We start from the raw sequence: 14620 nt of genomic DNA on the forward strand, positions 1-14620 counted from the left end.
ATAATAATAATAAAGTGATATTTACTTGCACCTCTCTCTATATTATACTGCTTCCAGCTCACAGTAATACACATTCCCTGTATAGTACACACAATCCTCACCTGCCTCCCCCTCACTACAATTAGGGATGAACCAAATCTAATATTTTGTGAGTCGGACGACTCCCGAATCTTTTGTGAACCCTAACCAAACATTCGTTCTACTACCCCCCCCCCCAAAACCTGTTTATACTGTGCCTCAATACAGCTGCTACGTCTCCTCTAACCTCTCACACACGTTCTCCAGCAAACACTCACTTTCTCATGTGCAGCACACGTATGTTAACAATTACATGTTCTACTTACACAGTTAACTAGGCACCAAGCTTTATTTGTATCCATTCACTTCATGTCAACTTCCCTGAGATTTCTCTAGCAGATAGACTGTGTCCCTGGGACAGAATGTTCTGTTATACAGATAGCTAGAATCTCAGCTGCCATAAAGCAGGACAGGACTGCTGCTTACAATGGGGATCAGATAGGATCTGTGCAGCCACTGGGACAGAATGTTCTGTTATACAGATAGCTAGAATCTCAGCTGCCATAAAGCAGGACAGGACTGCTGCTTACAATTGGGATCAGATAGGATCTGTGCAGCCACTGGGACAGAATGTTCTGTTATACAGATAGCTAGAATCTCAGCTGCCATAAAGCAGGACAGGACTGCTGCTTACAATGGGGATCAGATAGGATCTGTGCAGCCACTGGGACAGAATGTTCTTTTATACAGATAGCTAGAATCTCAGCTGCCATAAAGCAGGACAGGACTGCTGCTTACAATGGGGATCAGATAGGATCTGTGCAGCCACTGGGACAGAATGTTCTGTTATACAGATAGCTAGAATCTCAGCTGCCATAAAGCAGGACAGGACTGCTGCTTACAATGGGGATCAGATAGGATCTGTGCAGCCACTGGGACAGAATGTTCTGTTATACAGATAGCTAGAATCTCAGCTGCCATAAAGCAGGGCAGGACTGCTGCTTACAATGGGGATCAGATAGGATCTGTGCAGCCACTGGGACACAATAGTATCACTCCCAGTACTCAGCAGTCTCTCTCGGTGTATCACTGAGTCTCAGTTTAGTCCAACACGTGACTGTATTGCTGCCATTACCCAGCAGCCCCGAGGAGCCGGACTCTCACACAGTAATTTCATTCACATTCCGCACTTTACCAGGGAAAAGATTCTCGTTCCGCCGATTCCCGCCCATATGCAGTTGTCACGCCCACAGTAGGCAGCGCATCCAATGTACGCTCTCCTGCAGTCAACTCACTCCCGCCCCACTCTAGAACGGCACCAATTTACACCAATAAGAAAGACGAGAAGGGGGCGCGGCCACCAGTCACAACACGCTGGGGTACCGGCGGTCAGGTGGTGCGGGGAGCCGGACTTCTCTAATCTCGACACTCACCTGCTCGAAGCGGGACTTCCCGAGTATGAAGGGTTGGTAGTCTGTCTGGGCCGCCATGTCCAGCATATTTGCGGCTGCTGCTCCCGTGAGTCTGTGCGCGCAGCCCAGTGAGATGGAGAGAGAGGGAGTCAATTAGTTAGGGGCCGCCGCGGGGGTTGTCGGGAACTCGCCGCATGATTCCTCTCTGCAACTGACTGATAAGGAGCTGCTTATGCGCTTCCTGAGGGACCTGCGCGTGACGTCAGACGCTGGACCGGGGCATCACGGGACTTGTAGTTTTGGCAGCTGCTGGGCTGTAGGCGGATTCTCAGCGCTATCTGTCACTTTGGCGTTTGACACAGGTTGTTCCCCTTTAAATTAACTGTTAGTAGGATATACAGAGGGATATTCTGAGACCATTTGCAATTGGTTTTATTATTTGTGGTTTTTGACTTATTTAGCTTTTTATTCAGCAGCTCTCCAGTTTGTAATTTCAGCCGTCTGGTTGCTACGGTCCTAATTCCCCTAGCAACCATGCATTGATGTGAATAAGAGACTGGAATATGAATAGGAGAGGCCTGAATAGAAAGATGAGGAATAATAACAATAAATGTGCAGCCTTACACAACATTTGTTTTTACATGGGGTCAGTGACCCCCCCATTTGAAAGCTGGAAAGAGTCAGAAGAAGGAGGCAAATTGTTTGAAAACTATAAAAAAGAAAAAATAAAGACCAATGGAAAAGTTGCTATACTATAAGTGAACATACAGGTGATCCACACCTTTACTTTCTGTTCTACTACCCCCAGTTACACAATATCTACTGCTCCCTGCACATATACTTATATCCACCTGTATAACACCTTATTATTATACACATTATTATTATACACCTTATTATTCTACACCTTATTATTCTACACCTTATTATACACCTTATTATTATACACCTTATTATTCTACACCTTATTATTCTACACCTTATTATTATACACCTTATTATTATACACCTTATTATCATACACCTTATTATTATACACAATATTATTTTACACCTTATTATTCTACACATTATTATTCTACACATTATTATTCTACACATTATTATTCTACACATTATTATTATACATCTTATGATTCTACACATTATTATTATTATACACATTATTATTCTACACATTATTATTATACACCTTATTATTCTACACATTATTATTATACACATTATTATTATACACATTATTATTATACTTATTAGGGATGCACCGAATCCATTATTTGGGATTCGGCCGAATCCCCAAATCCTTGGTGAAAGATTCGGCCGAATACCGAACCTAATCCTAATTTGCATATGCAAATTAGGGTCAGGAAAGGAAAAAGTTAAAAAAAATCTTATTTTGTTACGAAAAGTCACGTGGTTTCCCTACCCACCCCTAATTTACATATGCAAATTAGGATTCAGATTTGGTTCGGCCAGGCAGAAGGAAAAAGGCAGAATCCTGGCCGAATCCCAAACCAAATCCTAGATTTGGTGCATCCCTACTTATTACACACCTTATTATTATACACATTATTATTATGCACCTTATTTTACACCCTATAATACACATGATTATACACCTTATTATACACCTTATTATACACATTATTATTATACCCCTTATTATACCCCTTATTATATACCTTATTATACACCTTATTATACACATTATTATACACCTTATTATTCTACACATTATTATTATACACATTAATTTGGGATTCTCTTAATCTCTTTGGTCATGGGCCACTCTATGGATACTGAACCCCAATAATGGTGGGGTCCCAGGAGGACTCATTGTACTGTTGCCCAATATCCCAGTGATAGTTCGGGGCAGATTTATCAAGGGTCGAATTTCAAAGTTGAAAATACTTTAAAATTCGACCATCAAATTTAAATACTTCGAATATCAAATTCGAAGTTTTTTCAGCAATTGATTGATCGAATTAAGATTCAATCCTTTGAATTGAATGATTCGAAGGATTTCAGTGATCGATCGAATGATTTTAATTCGATGTGTAAAGGCTTGGAAAAAGTGTGTAGAAGGTCCCCATAGGCTAACATAGCAATTCGGCAGGTTTAATTTGGCGAAGTATTGAAGTCAAAGTTTTTTTTTTTAAAGAGACAGTAATTCGATTATCGGATATTCAAACTTTTTTACTTCGAAACAAAGTCGTAGTATCCTATTCGATGGTTGAAGTACCCAAAAAATCACTTCGAATTTCAAATTTTTTTACTTTGAAAATTCCCTTGAATTCACTTTGACCCTTGATAAATCTTCCCTTCATGTAGGACAGAGAATATATGAGCACCTGACTGCCGGCTGCTACTGGGTCTGCCAAACAGGTGACAGTTGTGCATTGAGGTCCCAACACCCCCTCATTCACTCGCTGCCATTTCTGCTTCTCAGGCTGCCGGGGACTGGACAGACGCACATTTCTGGGGGGACTCTCTGATCCATGGGGTCCCCCGGGTCAATATAGAGTGATATGTAAGAGCCCCAGTAAGGAAAGTGTTTCCAACATGATCTGTTTGTGTAGAAGAGAAAACCTTCCAGCTCTGATCTCTTCCCATTTCTAAACACCCAAGACTAGACCTGCCAATCAATTCTATTGGGGGGGGTATAATTATTTATTTATTGAGTGTTGTTACCCCCCAGCTCTGATTCTACTAAAATTCTGTCTGTCTGTACTTGTTTCTTTCTTTTATTTTCCCTGGATGACCCACAGTTCAGCCCCACGTGAATGAGACTCACAGCTCAGCCCCATGTGAATGAGACCCACGTGAATGAGACCCACAGTTCAGCCCCACATTAATGAGACCCAAAGCTCAGCCCCACGTAAGTGAGACCCACAGCTCAGCCCCATGTGAATGAGACCCACGTGAATGAGACCCAAAGCTGAGCCCCACGTGAATGAGACTCACAGCTCAGCCCCATGTAAATAAGACCCACGTGAATGAGACCCACAGTTCAGCCCCACATTAATGAGACCCAAAGCTCAGCCCCACGTAAGTGAGACCCACAGCTCAGCCCCATGTGAATGAGACCCAAAGCTGAGCCCCACGTGAATGAGACCCACAGTTCAGCCCCACGTGAATGAGACCCACAGTTCAGCCCCACGTGAATGAGACTCACAGTTCAGCCCCACGTGAATGAGACCCACAGTTCAGCCCCATGTGAATGAGACTCACAGTTCAGCCCCACGTGAATGAGACCCACAGTTCAGCCCTATGTGAATGAGACCCACAGTTCAGCCCTATGTGAATGAGACCCACAGTTCAGCCCTATGTGAATGAGACTCACAGTTCAGCCACAGAAATGGAGCCATTTGTTCCCCCGTGCAGAGTCCCACGTGCCACAGCAGCTCATTCAGCAGAATCTCCAGCACATTCCTCCTCAGATCTGTAGCAATAGAAGAATAGTCCAGAGCTTTAGATTTATCAGGTGACTCCGTGTATCAGTTAGTGGCACTGACACTGTTGTTTCTTATTCTAAATCAGCACCAAATGCTTCCGACATAAGGAATGAATTCTATGATTATTTTCCCCTTGCAGCATTAGTGCAGTTCACCAGCAGGATTCCCTCATTATCATTCCCCCGTCAGCGAGTGGAACTGTCATTAGTAGTGACCCCGGGGCAGTCCAGTCACATACAGGGAATTACATGGGAATGAGGGGGTTCTTCCTGGGAAGGCTCAGACACACTGTTTCATGTTTTTGTATAAGACTCCAGTTTATTGCGTTTACCTTTTTGTACTTTGTTTTAGCCTCACGTGTCCCACGTATCTTACAGAAGCCTCATTGGTGAAACTCCTGAATATTTGCATTAGCCCCACCCCTGAATAATTCCTGTTTCTGGGCTGCTCTCCTCCCCATGGTCTAAACACAAACCTCCCACTGGGTAAATCAATCCAGTCTCCTGCAGTCATTTCTGCAGCTCTAATTCTCTGTAATACCCACTCTCTTTCCCATGTACAACTGGAACCTCCCCCTGACTAAATCTCACCCACTAATTTACCCAGAAATTGGGTTTATGGGCTGCTCCCTTCCCCTTGGTCTAAGCAGAAACCTCCCACTGAGTAACTAAATCCAGTCTCCTCCAGTATTTGCAATAGCTCTAATTCTCTGTACTACTCAAAAGCCTTACGCATTTCATGTCCATCTGACACTTAGGTTATTTATTGAAGTCCGAATTTATCTCAATATTTTATGAAAAAAACTCTGACCAAATCCGCATGGGTTTTTTGGGCTAATTTATTATTACACTTTTCCAAAAATTTTGTTTGCTGGAAAAAATCCAGATTTTTATGGGGGTTTTTTGTATTTTTTACCCAAAAACTCAGAACTTTGCCCGAAAACTGCGAGGTATTGCCAAAAACCCAGCACACATCAAAAAAATCATTGGGACTTCTCCTACTGACTTACATGCCACCGTGTCAGGTCTGAAATGCTGGATTTTCAGATTCTGACTTTTCCATCCTCGGGTTTTAATAAATTCCTAAAAATTCGTGATTTTTTTTAAAAGTCCCATTTTATATATAAAAAAAAAAATCACGAATTTGTCGAGATTTTTGCATTCGGAGTTTAGTAAATAACCCCGATAATCATAGGCTTCAGTGTGAGGTGGCCACAAAATGCGTAAGGCTTTTTGAGATGATTATTCAATAAAGGTTTTCTCAATTTTTTAACATTTTGTGTGACCTGCCTGTGGATTTCCAGAATGCCCAATACCTCCTGCTTGTTTGTCTATATATGTATATATATATATACGATTTATCTAGTTTGTCTTACATAGTTAGTTAGTTACATAGTTACATCTTGTTTGTTTCTATACAACAGGAACCTCCCCCTGAGTAAATCTCACCCACAGACCAGGTATTACTTTATGGGCTGTTCTCTTTCCCATGGTCAAGCAGATGGTGTTGGACCCCAGTAAAAGTTGATCAGTTGGTAATAGAGGAATAGTACATGGAGTTATTGTTAGAAGGGTAGTGTCAATTCCATGAGATACTCACACAGTAATGTACCAGCCAGTCTTTATTACCCCTGGAATCTCCATTAGCACCAGTCTTAAAGGGGAAGAGATCTTATTTCCCGGAGATTGCTGGTTAGTAATATGGGCAGCAGCTGCTAATGGGATGAGTGGAGGTTAATTCCCCTATTTTACAGTTAATTAATGATGTAAATGTTATTTCAGGGGGGGAACGATTAGCCGATAAGTAGTACAGCTGCTGCAGATTACCAGCCCCGTATATTTAACTAATCAGCTGTTCTTGCCCATTTCTCTGGTGTGGGGGTTCTGTGCTTGTTTTGCATCAGGGTCAGGGTTCAAACCTTATTGAAGAGCTAACAATCATCCAGAAATCCCCCCAAATCCTAAACAAACACATACAGAAGCCTGGCTGCCAACAACTGGCTAATTCTGCTTTAATTAACAAGCCAACATTAGACAAGTGTTATTATTGGGGAGTCAGTGGGACAAAGGGGGGACAAAGGGGTGATGAACAAGTAAAGTTCTCCGACAGCACAAACCCCAAATACAACCGACATTTATGGTTATTTACATTTAGTTCAGCTGCGCTGGGGCACAGTCAATAATTGCTCCCAAATACAGAAAAAAGGGAGATTTTAATGAAATTGGAGCAAATCACGCTGGGATTGTACAGATTTTATATGGATGTGTTTGACTCTAGTATAGATCTCAATTAGAACCTGGACCAAGTCTGGCGCAAATGTTTCAATTGGTCTTCATTCATTATTTTTATAGTTTTAGAATGATTTGCCTCCTTCTGACTCCAGCTTTCAAATGGGGGTCACGGAGCCCATGTCGGTGCCCATTGGCTGTTCAGAGGAATATAAATATTAGCCAATAGCCATAGTCACAAGCCATGAGGTTATTCCGCTGCCTCTTTATAAATGACGACCGATCTTGAATTAAAAAATATACAGGTATCCATAAACCCATTATCCAGAAAGCTGCAAATTACGGAAAGGCCGTCTCCCATAGACTCCATTTTATCCAAATTATCTAAAATGATTTCCTTTTTCTGTGTAATAATAAAACAGTCGCTTGTACTTGATCCCAACTAAGATATTATTAATCCTTATTGGAAGCAAAACCAGCCTATTGGGTTTATTTCATGTTTTTTCATGATTTTCTAGTAAATTTAAGGTATGAAGATCTAAATTACAGAAAAAAATTGTTATCCGGAAATATATATAGTTGCAATATATAGGTATGTGATCCATTATCCGGAAACCCATTATGCAGAAAGCGATATATTATGGAAAGGCCGTCTCCCATAGGCTCCATTATAATCAAATAATTAAAATTTGTAAAAAAGAATTTCCCTTTTCTGTGTAATAATAAAACAGTCGCTTGTACTTGATCCCAACTAAGATATAATTAATCCTTATTGGAGGCAAAACCAACCTATTGGCTTTATTTCATGTTTATATGATTTTCTAGTAGACTTAAGGTATAAAGATCCAGATTATGGAAAGATCCATTATCCAGAAAACCCCAGGTCCCAAGCATTCTGGATAACAGGTCCCACACGTTTAATAATTAAATGAATGAGGGACACTGTTGCTTGGTTTTCTTCCCTTCACATGTAAGAGTTTGGGGGTCACAGCTGGGAGTTACAGTTCATCCTGCGAGTGACCCGTTGAGTTTCAGCGCATTAAGCCATGAGTAAAGTTGCTTCAAACTGGGACATAAAACAAAAAGTAGAGGAAGTAGAGGAGTAACAAACATCTCATTAAATAAATAAATCATTGTAAGGAAATAGTAAAGAGCATTTGTCAAACAGAATTATTACACATTGACTAGTTTAATATATAGAAATGCACCCGTTATAAACACACATTCCCAGCATTCTGGATAATAGATCCCATACCTGTACTGGGATAGGTCAGGTTTTATTTCAGACGAACGCAGGAGGATATAAGGAGGCGTCAGTAAAGGGTTTTCTCTTTACAATAAGGGGCATATTTATCAAGGGTTGAATTTCGAATTTGAAAAAATTCGAAATTTGATTTCAAAACTGAAATTAAGTCGAAGTTTGTTTTTGGCCGAATAGGTCAGTTTTTGATCAAATATGTCCATATTCAGCCGAATTCAAATCATACGAATCGAAATAATAGCACATTCGATCGAAATTTTCAGCCCAAAAAACTTTGATTTTTCAAACTCCAAATAGGTTCTAGGAGGCCCCCCCCCCCCCCCATAGGCTATAACAGCAATTCGGCAGGTTTTAGATGGCGAATGGTCGAAGTCGAATTTTTAAAGAGACAGTACACGATGAATTTCGATATTTGCATTTTCGACTATTCCCTAGTCGAGGTACACAAAAATAGCTTGAAGTTCTAATTTTTTTAATTCGAAAATTCACCTCGACCTTTGATAAATCTGCCGTTAAGAATTTGGAATTTGCCCACACAGGGGGCATTGGAGAATTTTATAGATGAGTTAAAGAAAAAGTAAGGAGGGTTTATAGGGACAGGGATGTACGTTTCACTCTTACCTGTAAGTGTTGATTATAGATACAGGGAGAGATCATGTTGGGGTACCATGTGCTTGTATATTAAATTATACCCCCTGGTTTAACTTTTCCTTTAAATCAGCTTTGTGCTGATGAGCATGAGCCATAACTATATAAATATGTATAACTATACACCTGCTGCACTTCTACTTGTTCTTTCCCTCTGGGCTCCCAATAGCAGTTGTAACAGGGATGTGCTCCACTCATAGGGTTAGTCCTTTCCCACCACGATTTTAATTTCAGCCAACGAGAAATCAAACTGGACTTTACTGTTGCACTCAATGCAATATGCCTGTTGCTGGGAAATGGTTTGTTATGTAATATTATATATATTTTACACCCAGCCTCCCATTGGGAGATTAAACACATTCTTATAGTTTAATATTCTATCCAATAAAGCCTGATATTAGCAGTTTAAAACTGCAAATATACTAAACACCACTTGTATCGACTGTAAAATACTCAGAGGGCAATTTCTTATTCAACTGTACTTTATACAAACCTATTATAAAACTATGGCAGCATAGGTATTCCCTGTACTAAGCACAATTCAGCAGGAACAGTCCCTAAGTTTGCTCATAGTCTGTACAGAGAGATCCCATAAAACTATAGCAGTATAGGTATTCCCCGTACTAAGCACAATTCAGCAGGAACAGCCCCTAAGTTTGCTCATAGTCTGTACAGAGAGATCCCATAAAACTATGGCAGCATAGGTATTCCCTGTACTAAGCACAATTCAGCAGGAACAGCCCCTAAGTTTGCTCATAGTCTGTACAGAGAGATCCCATAAAACTATGGCAGCATAGGTATTCCCTGTACTAAGCACAATTCAGCAGGAACAGCCCCTAAGTTTGCTCATAGTCTGTACAGAGAGATCCCATAAAACTATGGCAGCATAGGTATTCCCTGTACTAAGCACAATTCAGCAGGAACAGTCCCTAAGTTTGCTCATAGTCTGTACAGAGAGATCCCATAAAACTATGGTACATAGGTATTCCCTGTACTAAGCACAATTCAGCAGGAACAGCCCCTAAGTTTGCTCATAGTCTGTACAGAGAGATCCCATAAAACTATGGCAGCATAGGTATTCCCTGTACTAAGCACAATTCAGCAGGAACAGTCCCTAAGTTTGCTCATAGTCTGTACAGAGAGATCCCATAAAACTATGGTACATAGGTATTCCCTGTACTAAGCACAATTCAGCAGGAACAGTCCCTAAATTTGCTCATAGTCTGTACAGAGAGATCCCATAAAACTATGGCACATAGGTATTCCCTGTACTAAGCACAATTCAGCAGGAACAGTCCCTAAGTTTGCTCATAGTCTGTACAGAGAGATCCACTATATACTATATACTACTATACACTCTATACTATATACTACACTTTATACTATATACTACACTATATAATATATACTACACAATCTCTGCTTCCCTATTGGTACAGGCCAGTTTGTTGGCACGAGGCACATGGATTCTCTGTGGGACTGACGATTCCCCCCTCTGTTCCCTCATTATTAACACAAGCCTTGAAGTTATTATTCCTTTATGAATGGGAATTGTGGGATTAAAGAGACAGCGCTCCCTGCTCAGGGAATATTAAGTCCCAGCCAATAGGAGTCTTTGTCTTTTGTGTTCTGATCAAACATTCCCCATTATGTTATTTAACCCTTCTCTGCGCCGCTCACTCCTGCCCAATCAGCTCAGTCACATCGCAGCAAATCTTGTCGTATCCACAGCTATGAGTGTGTCTTGTTCCAGTTCTGCTACATCTATCCCTGTGCCACTCGGTGTGTCTCCTGGGAGTAGAACTGATGGGCCTGACCAGGCTGGACTCACAAACTGTGGATTCTGCCAATTGCCAGTGGCACTGCTGTAAGAAATATAGACCCTCACTATTTATTGGGTCTCTGTGTAGTGTCATTCCAGGGACGAGTTTGGTTCCCAGTCTGGACCTGAGCTGAATTGTGTAACCTGAGAGGCAGTTTAAATACACACAGTTTATATTATAATCATTTACAGCTACAGGATCCACTATCCACAAACCCCTTATCCAGAAAGCTCCATATCACACGAAGGCCGTCTCCCATAGACTCAATTTTAATAAAATAATTCAGATGTTTTATAAAGCTTTCCCTTTTCTCTGTAACAATAAACGGTACTTGATCCTGTGATATCATTCATCCCTACTAGAGACAAAATAATCACATTGACTTGTTTATTTAATGCGGAAATGATTTTTTTTTATCATCCAAATTCTGGAAACATCCCGTATACGGAAAGACCCAGGTCCTGAGCATTCTGCATAACAGATCCCATATCTGTATAACAAGTCTTTCCTTCAAGGTGAAAATCCTGTGTTTTTGATAAAATAATTGTAAACATGATATATATATATATATACATATCTCTTTTGGAATTTCTTTTGTTTGTCTATTAAAATCAGTTACTCTAACTGCGCCTGTTGAGTGCCATGTTTTTTTTACTATTATTTATATTTATATATATATATATATACAGTATCTCCATTACTATATTACTAGACACCCAGCTGTATAGGAATAATAATAATAATGAAATATGTAATGAATAACAGTTTCAATTCACAACCAGGGAACAGAGATCCAGTCCTATTGTATAGAGAGAGAGAGACATCTGTGTTTAGTAATGATAATAATAGTAATAATAATAGTAATACTAATAGTCATAATAATATTAATAATAGTAATAATAATAGTAATATTAATAGTCATAATAGTAATAATAATAGTAGTAATAATTATAGTAATAATAATATTGATAATAATAATAATAGTAATAATAATAATGATAGTAATAATAATAGTAATATTGATAGTAATACTAAAAATAGTAATAATAGTAATAATTATTGTAACAATTTTAATAATAATAATAATAATATTGTAATAATAGTAATAATAATAGTAATACTTAAAGTAATAATAATAGTAATAATAATAATAGTAATAATAATAGTAATACTTAAAGTAATAATGATAGTAATAATAATAGTAGTAATACTAATAGTCACAAGATGAGGATAAATATAAATAGAGAGAGGATTGTTGAGGAGTCACAAGGGGTCTCTATAGACAATACTGGGGAAGTCATTTTGGGGAGATTAAAGGGAAACAGTTGCTCATTTTATTAAAAAGAAGTGAAATTGCAAGGGGACAGATAAAAGAGACTTTAATATGAGCTAATAATTAATGTAGATAAAGAGCCGTATGAGGCAGAGATACAAGTTGTTCTGAGTGACACAGAAAGTACAAGACAAATATGGGGGGAATAAATATCAATATCAGTCTCCAGATATTTACTGCAGGTTGTTATTACCCCTCAGGGAAGAGACGACACAATTCACATCACACAGTCTGTATTTATAATTAATGTCTCTAACGAAGGAAATGACATGGAGAAAACAAACTTTTAATTTGGATTTAGAATATTTTCCTCTTTCTCCTGTTACTTCGGCCAATAGTTAAAAAAGAAATCACTGGAACCTGCAATAAATACATATAATATACAGTATATATATAGATTACACTGAAAGCACAACATGTTTCATCCCACACACACACGTATATAGATATATATATATGATTATAGCTACACTTACATGTATAATACAGGAATATATCCCTGAGCAGAGACACATTGGGACCAAATCTTCTATCATTCATTTAATATCTCTTTTTGGCTGTGATTATTTGCTCTGGGAGGCAGTTCTTCCAGCTACTCATTCCTTCTACCTCTACACTTCAAATTTGTATTTATTCAGCTATGGGACCTGTAGAACCAGAATGCTCAGGACCTGGGGTTTTCCGGATAATGGATCTTTCTGTAATTTGGATCTTCATACCTTAAATCTACTAATAAATCATATAAACATTAAGGGGCACATTTACTATTGGTCAAATATCGAGGGTTAATTAACCCTCGATATTCGACCCTCGAAGTAAAATCCTTCGACTTCGAATATCGAAGTCAAAAGATTTACCGCTAATGCTTTGATCGAACGATTCGAAGGAAAAATCATTCGATCGAACGATTAAATCCTTCGAATCGAACAATTTGAAGGATTTTAATCCATCGATCGAAGGATTTTCCTTCGATCAAAAAAAGCTTAGAAAGCTTATCAGGGCCTTCCCCACAGGCTAACATTGGTGCTCAGTAGGTTTTAGGTGGCGAAGTAGGTGGTCGAAGTTTTTTTTAAAGAGACAGTACTTTGACTATCGAATGGTCGAATAATCGAACGATTTTTAGTTTGATTCGAAGTCGTAGTGGAAGGTTGAAGTAGCCAATTCGATGGTCGAAGTAGCCAAAAAAAAACTTCGAAATTCGAAGTTTTTTTCATTCGAATCCTTCACTCGAGCTTAGTAAATGTGCCCCTAAATAAACCCAATAGGCTGGTTTTGCCTCCAATAAGGATTAATTATATCTTAGTTGGGATCAAGTACAAGCTACTGTTTTATTATTACACAGAAAAAGGAAATTGTTTTTAAAAAATAGATTATTTGGATAAAATGGAGTCTGTGGGAGACAGTCTTTCTGTAATCCAGGATAAGGGGTTCCCAGATAATGAATCCCATACACACCATATATAATATATGTATTATTATTATCCCTTATACAGTGCCAATAGATATTCCATAACAAGTACATTCTACATCAGTCCCTGCCCCAGAAGAGCTTACAATCTAAGGTACACAGTCACACACAGTAGGGGCAGTTTTCTCAGGAGCCAATTAAACTGGGGTGTTTTTGGGGTGTAGGAGGAAAGGGGTACATGGAGGGAAGCCACCAGGAGAGTCCAGGCTGGAATCAAACCCAAGAGCCAGAGCAGCAATGTTATCAACATGTTATTGTCTATAGGGGATAATATTTATGTGTATATGGACCAATGACAATAATATGAAATATATAACAGATAATTGAGATAACAAAATACATTGTCAGAGACGTAGGTGGTAATTATTATACAAGGTATCTGCGTAGAATATATATATATACATATCTATAAGAAGTATATAGTGAGAGGGGATATATATATTATATTTATAGTACTATATAAATCCAGATCACTGGCAATAATGTGCTGTACTCGCTGCAGTCTGAAGCTCAGCCAATAGAAAGGCATTTCCAGGAGATTTCTGTGCCATAACAGAGGGGTTTGATAGACATTTCTGCAGGTTCATTCTGCAGCGTGAGTCGGCAGTTAAGAGGTTAACCCTGAACTTGCCAGTTGGTTTGATCCAGTTTATTTATTCATGACCATTATATTCCTCTAATTCACATATAATCCCTAAATCTGTAGCCTGGGGGCTCCTGTCTCAGTTCATTTGAATAGGGAGCAGCTGAATTATATGGGGGGGCAGTGAGACGATGCTGCATGGCTGCCCCCTAGTGGCACATGAAGGAATCACAGCTCCATTAAACTTAACCCTTATTTCCTTCTCCCAGCCAGGCCTTTAATGCTGACCAACTGCATAGATCTCCCTCCAGCTTCTTGTTGCCAGGGACTGATTGTCACTACCTGCTCTCAGCAGTATTGAAAGTGGACTGGGCCCCATAGGGCCCCCCAG

General features: G+C 39.3%; 1 protein-coding gene across 2 annotated transcripts in view; it reads right to left on the reverse strand.

The window, feature by feature from the left end:
- LOC108706473 (sideroflexin-5) overlaps nucleotides 1-1681 on the reverse strand; it is a 28398-nt gene extending 26717 nt beyond the window's left edge. For both annotated transcript variants that reach the window (XR_001934101.2, XM_018242941.2), the window contains exon 1: nucleotides 1452-1681. The gene's annotated coding sequence lies outside the window, so the exon portion shown is untranslated. The remainder of the gene's footprint in view (nucleotides 1-1451) is intronic.
- Between the last annotated feature and the right edge of the window lie 12939 nt (nucleotides 1682-14620).

The sequence above is a fragment of the Xenopus laevis genome, chromosome 1S, assembly GCF_017654675.1.
Source record: "Xenopus laevis strain J_2021 chromosome 1S, Xenopus_laevis_v10.1, whole genome shotgun sequence".
Lineage (NCBI taxonomy): Eukaryota > Metazoa > Chordata > Amphibia > Anura > Pipidae > Xenopus > Xenopus laevis.